The sequence below is a fragment of the Taudactylus pleione genome, unplaced genomic scaffold (genome assembly GCF_031769625.1).
Source record: "Taudactylus pleione unplaced genomic scaffold, aTauple2 ptg000550l, whole genome shotgun sequence".
Taxonomy (NCBI): Eukaryota; Metazoa; Chordata; class Amphibia; order Anura; family Myobatrachidae; genus Taudactylus; species Taudactylus pleione.
In genome coordinates this window covers 3,697,501-3,702,500 of record NW_028284952.1, presented here as the reverse complement: position 1 = coordinate 3,702,500, position 5,000 = coordinate 3,697,501, and the positions used below count along the sequence as shown (strand labels likewise).

The following is a 5,000-nucleotide window of genomic DNA, read 5'->3' as shown; positions in this document are numbered from 1 at the left end:
TAACTCAAGGAAATTCATTGATAAGTTGAAAAAATTAAATGTAAAATGTAATAGAAAAGAATGTTATGGCAGTATAAAATTACCTACAGCACCTGGTATTCCCAGGTGGTCTCCCATCCAAGTACTAACCAGGCCCAACACTGCATAGCTTACAAGATCAGACGAGATTGGGCATGTCCAGTGTGGTTTGGCTGTAGGTGCTCAAAAACATTAACTTTAGACCTCTTTTACTTCTTAACTCAAGTAAATTCATTGATAAGTAGAAAAAATTAAATGTAAAATGTAATAGAAAAGAATGTTTTGGCTGTCTAAAATTACATACAGCACCTGGTATTCCCAGGTGGTCTCCCATCAAAGTACTAACCAGGCCCAACACTGCATAGCTTCCAAGATCAGACGAGATTGGGCATGTCCAGTGTGGTTTGGCTGTAGGTGCTCAAAGCATTAAATTTAGACCTCTATTACTTCTTAACTCAAGTAAATTCATTAATAAGTTGAAAAAATTAAATGTAAAATGTAATAGAAAAGAATGTTATGGCTGCATAAAATTACCTACAGCACCTGGAATTCCCAGGTGGTCTCCCATCCAAGCACTAACCAGGACCAACACTGCATAGCTTCCAAGATCAAACAAGATTGGGCATGTCCAGTGTGGTTAGGCTGTAGGTGCTCAAAAATATTAACTTTAGACATCTATAACTTCTTAACTCAAGTAAATTCAATGATAAGTTGAAAAATGAAATGAAAAATATAATAGAAAAGAATGTTATGGCAGTATAAAATTACCTACAGCTCCTGGTATTCCCAGGTGGTCTCCCATCCAAGTACTAACCAGGCCCAACAATGCATAGTTTCCAAGATCAGACGAGATTGGGCATGTCCAGTGTGGTTTGGCTGTAGGTGCTCAAAAACATTAACTTTAGACCTCTTTTACTTCTTAACTCAAGTAAATTCATTGATAAGTAGAAAAAATTAAATGTAAAATGTAATAGAAAAGAATGTTATGACTGCATAAAATTACCTACAGCACCTGGAATTCCCAGGTGGTCTCCCATCCAAGTACTAACCAGGCCCAACACTGCATAGCTTCCAAGATCAAACAAGATTGGGAATGTACAGTGTGGTTAGGCTGTAGGTGCTCAAAAATATTAACTTTAGACATCTATAACTTCTTAACTCATGTAAAATCATTTATAAGTTGAAAAAATTAAATGTAAAATGTAATAGAAAAGAATGTTATGGCTGCATAAAATTACTTACAGCACCTGGTATTCCCAGGTGGTCTCCCATCCAAGTACTAACCAGGCCCAACACTGCATAGCTTCCAAGATCAGACGAAATTGGGCATGTCCAGTGTGGTTTGGCTGAAGGAGCTCAAAAACATTAACTTTAGACCTCTTTTACTTCTTTACTCAAGTAAATTCATTGATAAGTTGAAAAAATTAAATGTAAAATGTAATAGAAAAGAATGGTATGGCTGCATAAAATTACCTACAGCACCTGGTATTCCCAGGTGGTCTCCCATCAAAGTACTAACCAGGCCCAACACTGCACAGCTTCCAAGATCAGACGAGATTGGGCATGTCCAGTGTGGTTTGGCGGTAGGTGCTCAAAAACATTAACTTTAGACCTCTTTTACTTCTTAACTCAAGTAAATTCAATGACAAGTTGAAAAATGAAATGTAAAATGTAATAGAAAAGAATGTTATGGCAGTATAAAATTACCTACAGCTCCTGGTATTCCCAGGTGGTCTCCCATCCAAGTACTAACCAGGCCCAATACTGCATAGCTTCCAAGATAAGACGAGATTGGGCATGTCCAGTGTGGTTTGGCTGTAGGTGCTCAAAAACATTAACTTTAGACCTCTTTTACTTCTTAACTCAAGTAAATACATTGATAAGTTGAAAAAATTAAATGTAAAATGTAATAGAAAAGAATGTTATGGCTGTCTAAAATTATCTACAGCACCTGATATTCCCAGGAGGTCTCCCATCCAAGTTCAAACCAGGCCCAACACTGCATAGCTTCCAAGATCAGACGAGATTGGGCATGTCCAGTGTGGTTTGGCTGTAGGTGCTCAAAAGCATTAAATTTAGACCTCTATTAATTCTTAACTCAAGGAAACTCATTGATAAGTTGAAAAAATTAAATGTAAAATGTAATAGAAAAGAATGTTATGGCAGTGTAAAATTACCTACTGCACCTGGTATTCCCAGGTGGTCTCCCATCCAAGTACTAACCAGGCCCAACACTGCATAGCTTCCAAGATCAGATGAGATTGGGCATGTCCAGTGTGGTTTGGCTGAAGGAGCTCAAAAACATTAACTTTAGACCTCTATTACTTCTTAACTCAAGTAAATTCATTGATAAGTTGAAAAAATTAAATGTAAACTGTAATTGAAAAGAATGTTATGGCAGTATAAAAATACCTACAGCACCTGGGATTCTTAGGTGGTCTCCCATCCAAGTACTAACCAGACCCAACACTGCATAGCTTCCAAGATCAGACGAGATTGGGCATGTCCAGTTTGGTTTGGCTGTAGGTGCTCAAAAACCTTAACTTTAGACCTCTTTTACTTCTTAACTCAAGTAAATTCATTGATAAGTTGAAAAAATTAAATGTAAAATGTAATACAAAAGAATGTTATGGCTGTCTAAAATTATCTACAGCACCTGGTATTCCCAGGTGGTCTCCCATCCAAGTTCAAACCAGGCCCAACACTGCATAGCTTCCAAGATCAGACGAGATTGGGCATGTCCAGTGTGGTTTGGCTGTAGGTGCTCAAAAGCATTAAATTTAGACCTCTATTACTTCTTAACTCAAGGAAATTCATTGATAAGTTGAAAAAATTAAATGTAAAATGTAATAGAAAAGAATGTTATGGCAGTATACAATTACCTACAGCTCCTGGGATTCCTAGGTGGTCTCCCATCCAAGTACTAACCAGGCCCAACACTCCATAGCTTCCAAGATCAGATGAGATTGGGCATGTCCAGTGTGGTTTGGCTGTAGGTGCTCAAAAACATTAACTTTAGACCTCTTTTACTTCTTAACTCAAGTAAATTCATTGATAAGTAGAAAAAATTAAATGTAAAATGTAATAGAAAAGAATGTTTTGGCTGTCTAAAATTACATACAGCACCTGGTATTCCCTGGTGGTCTCCCATCCAAGTACTAACCAGGCCCAACACTGCATAGCTTCCAAGATCAGACGAGATTGGGCATGTCCAGTGTGGTTTGGCTGATGGAGCTCAAAATCATTAACTTTAGACCTCTATTACTTCTTTACTCAAGTAAATTCATTGATAAGTTGAAAAAATTAAATGTAAAATGTAATAGAAAAGAATGTTATGGCAGTATAAAATTACCTACAGCACCTGGTATTCCCAGGTGGTCTCCCATCCAAGTACTAACCAGGCCCAACACTGCATAGCTTACAAGATCAGACGAGATTGAGCATGTCCAGTGTGGTTTGGCTTTAGGTGCTCAAAAACATTAACTTTAGACCTCTTTTACTTCTTAACTCAAGTAAATTCATTGATAAGTAGAAAAAATTAAATGTAAAATGTAATAGAAAAGAATGTTTTGGCTGTCTAAAATTACATACAGCACCTGGTATTCCCAGGTGGTCTCCCATCAAAGTACTAACCAGGCCCAACACTGCATAGCTTCCAAGATCAGACGAGATTGGGCATGTCCAGTGTGGTTTGGCTGTAGGTGCTCAAAGCATTAAATTTAGACCTCTATTACTTCTTAACTCAAGTAAATTCATTAATAAGTTGAAAAAATTAAATGTAAAATGTAATAGAAAAGAATGTTATGGCTGCATAAAATTACCTACAGCACCTGGAATTCCCAGGTGGTCTCCCATCCAAGCACTAACCAGGACCAACACTGCATAGCTTCCAAGATCAAACAAGATTGGGCATGTCCAGTGTGGTTAGGCTGTAGGTGCTCAAAAATATTAACTTTAGACATCTATAACTTCTTAACTCAAGTAAATTCAATGATAAGTTGAAAAATGAAATGAAAAATATAATAGAAAAGAATGTTATGGCAGTATAAAATTACCTACAGCTCCTGGTATTCCCAGGTGGTCTCCCATCCAAGTACTAACCAGGCCCAACACTGCATAGCTTCCAAGATCAGATGAGATTGGGCATGTCCAGTGTGGTTTGGCTGAAGGAGCGCAAAAACATTAACTTTAGACCTCTTTTACTTCTTTACTCAAGTAAATTCATTGATAAGTTGAAAAAATTAAATGTAAAATGTAATAGAAAAGAATGGTATGGCTGCATAAAATTACCTACAGCACATGGTATTCCCAGGTGGTCTCCCATCGAAGTACTGACCAGGCCCAACACTGCACAGCTTCCAAGATCAGACGAGAATGGGCATGTCCAGTGTGGTTTGGCTGTAGGTGCTCAAAAACTTTAACTTTAGACCTCTTTTACTTCTTAACTCAAGTAAATTCATTGATAAGTAGAAAAAATTAAATGTAAAATGTAATAGAAAAGAATGTTTTGGCTGTCTAAAATTACATACAGCACCTGGTATTCCCAGGTGGTCTCCCATCAAAGTACTAACCAGGCCCAACACTGCATAGCTTCCAAGATCAGACGAGATTGGGCATGTCCAGTGTGGTTTGGCTGTAGGTGCTCAAAAGTATTAAATTTAGACCTCTATTACTTCTTAACTCAAGTAAATTCATTAATAAGTTGAAAAAATTAAATGTAAAATGTAATAGAAAAGAATGTTATGGCTGCATAAAATTACCTACAGCACCTGGAATTCCCAGGTGGTCTCCCATCCAAGCACTAACCAGGCCCAACACTGCATAGCTTCCAATATCAAACAAGATTGGGCATGTCCAGTGTGGTTAGGCTGTAGGTGCTCAAAAATATTAACTTTAGACATCTATAACTTCTTAACTCATGTAAAATCATTGATAAGTTGAAAAAATTAAATGTAAAATGTAATAGAAAAGAATGTTATGGC

General features: G+C 37.2%; 21 pseudogenes; all 21 read right to left on the bottom strand.

Annotated features, from left to right (window-relative positions):
• Positions 1–80: 80 nt before the first annotated feature.
• Positions 81–199, bottom strand: LOC148497495 (5S ribosomal RNA; annotated as a pseudogene).
• Positions 200–315: 116 nt separating this feature from the next.
• LOC148497494 (5S ribosomal RNA) lies at positions 316–434 on the bottom strand (annotated as a pseudogene).
• A 115-nt stretch (positions 435–549) lies between these two features.
• Positions 550–668, bottom strand: LOC148497493 (5S ribosomal RNA; annotated as a pseudogene).
• A 115-nt stretch (positions 669–783) lies between these two features.
• On the bottom strand, positions 784–902 carry LOC148497492 (5S ribosomal RNA; annotated as a pseudogene).
• A 116-nt stretch (positions 903–1,018) lies between these two features.
• LOC148497491 (5S ribosomal RNA) lies at positions 1,019–1,137 on the bottom strand (annotated as a pseudogene).
• Positions 1,138–1,253: 116 nt separating this feature from the next.
• Positions 1,254–1,372, bottom strand: LOC148497490 (5S ribosomal RNA; annotated as a pseudogene).
• Positions 1,373–1,488: 116 nt separating this feature from the next.
• On the bottom strand, positions 1,489–1,607 carry LOC148497489 (5S ribosomal RNA; annotated as a pseudogene).
• Positions 1,608–1,722: 115 nt separating this feature from the next.
• Positions 1,723–1,841, bottom strand: LOC148497488 (5S ribosomal RNA; annotated as a pseudogene).
• A 116-nt stretch (positions 1,842–1,957) lies between these two features.
• Positions 1,958–2,076, bottom strand: LOC148497487 (5S ribosomal RNA; annotated as a pseudogene).
• Positions 2,077–2,192: 116 nt separating this feature from the next.
• Positions 2,193–2,311, bottom strand: LOC148497486 (5S ribosomal RNA; annotated as a pseudogene).
• A 116-nt stretch (positions 2,312–2,427) lies between these two features.
• On the bottom strand, positions 2,428–2,546 carry LOC148497485 (5S ribosomal RNA; annotated as a pseudogene).
• Positions 2,547–2,662: 116 nt separating this feature from the next.
• On the bottom strand, positions 2,663–2,781 carry LOC148497484 (5S ribosomal RNA; annotated as a pseudogene).
• Positions 2,782–2,897: 116 nt separating this feature from the next.
• On the bottom strand, positions 2,898–3,016 carry LOC148497483 (5S ribosomal RNA; annotated as a pseudogene).
• Positions 3,017–3,132: 116 nt separating this feature from the next.
• Positions 3,133–3,251, bottom strand: LOC148497482 (5S ribosomal RNA; annotated as a pseudogene).
• A 116-nt stretch (positions 3,252–3,367) lies between these two features.
• Positions 3,368–3,486, bottom strand: LOC148497481 (5S ribosomal RNA; annotated as a pseudogene).
• A 116-nt stretch (positions 3,487–3,602) lies between these two features.
• On the bottom strand, positions 3,603–3,721 carry LOC148497480 (5S ribosomal RNA; annotated as a pseudogene).
• Positions 3,722–3,836: 115 nt separating this feature from the next.
• On the bottom strand, positions 3,837–3,955 carry LOC148497479 (5S ribosomal RNA; annotated as a pseudogene).
• Positions 3,956–4,070: 115 nt separating this feature from the next.
• Positions 4,071–4,189, bottom strand: LOC148497478 (5S ribosomal RNA; annotated as a pseudogene).
• Positions 4,190–4,305: 116 nt separating this feature from the next.
• LOC148497477 (5S ribosomal RNA) lies at positions 4,306–4,424 on the bottom strand (annotated as a pseudogene).
• A 116-nt stretch (positions 4,425–4,540) lies between these two features.
• LOC148497476 (5S ribosomal RNA) lies at positions 4,541–4,659 on the bottom strand (annotated as a pseudogene).
• A 116-nt stretch (positions 4,660–4,775) lies between these two features.
• Positions 4,776–4,894, bottom strand: LOC148497475 (5S ribosomal RNA; annotated as a pseudogene).
• Between the last annotated feature and the right edge of the window lie 106 nt (positions 4,895–5,000).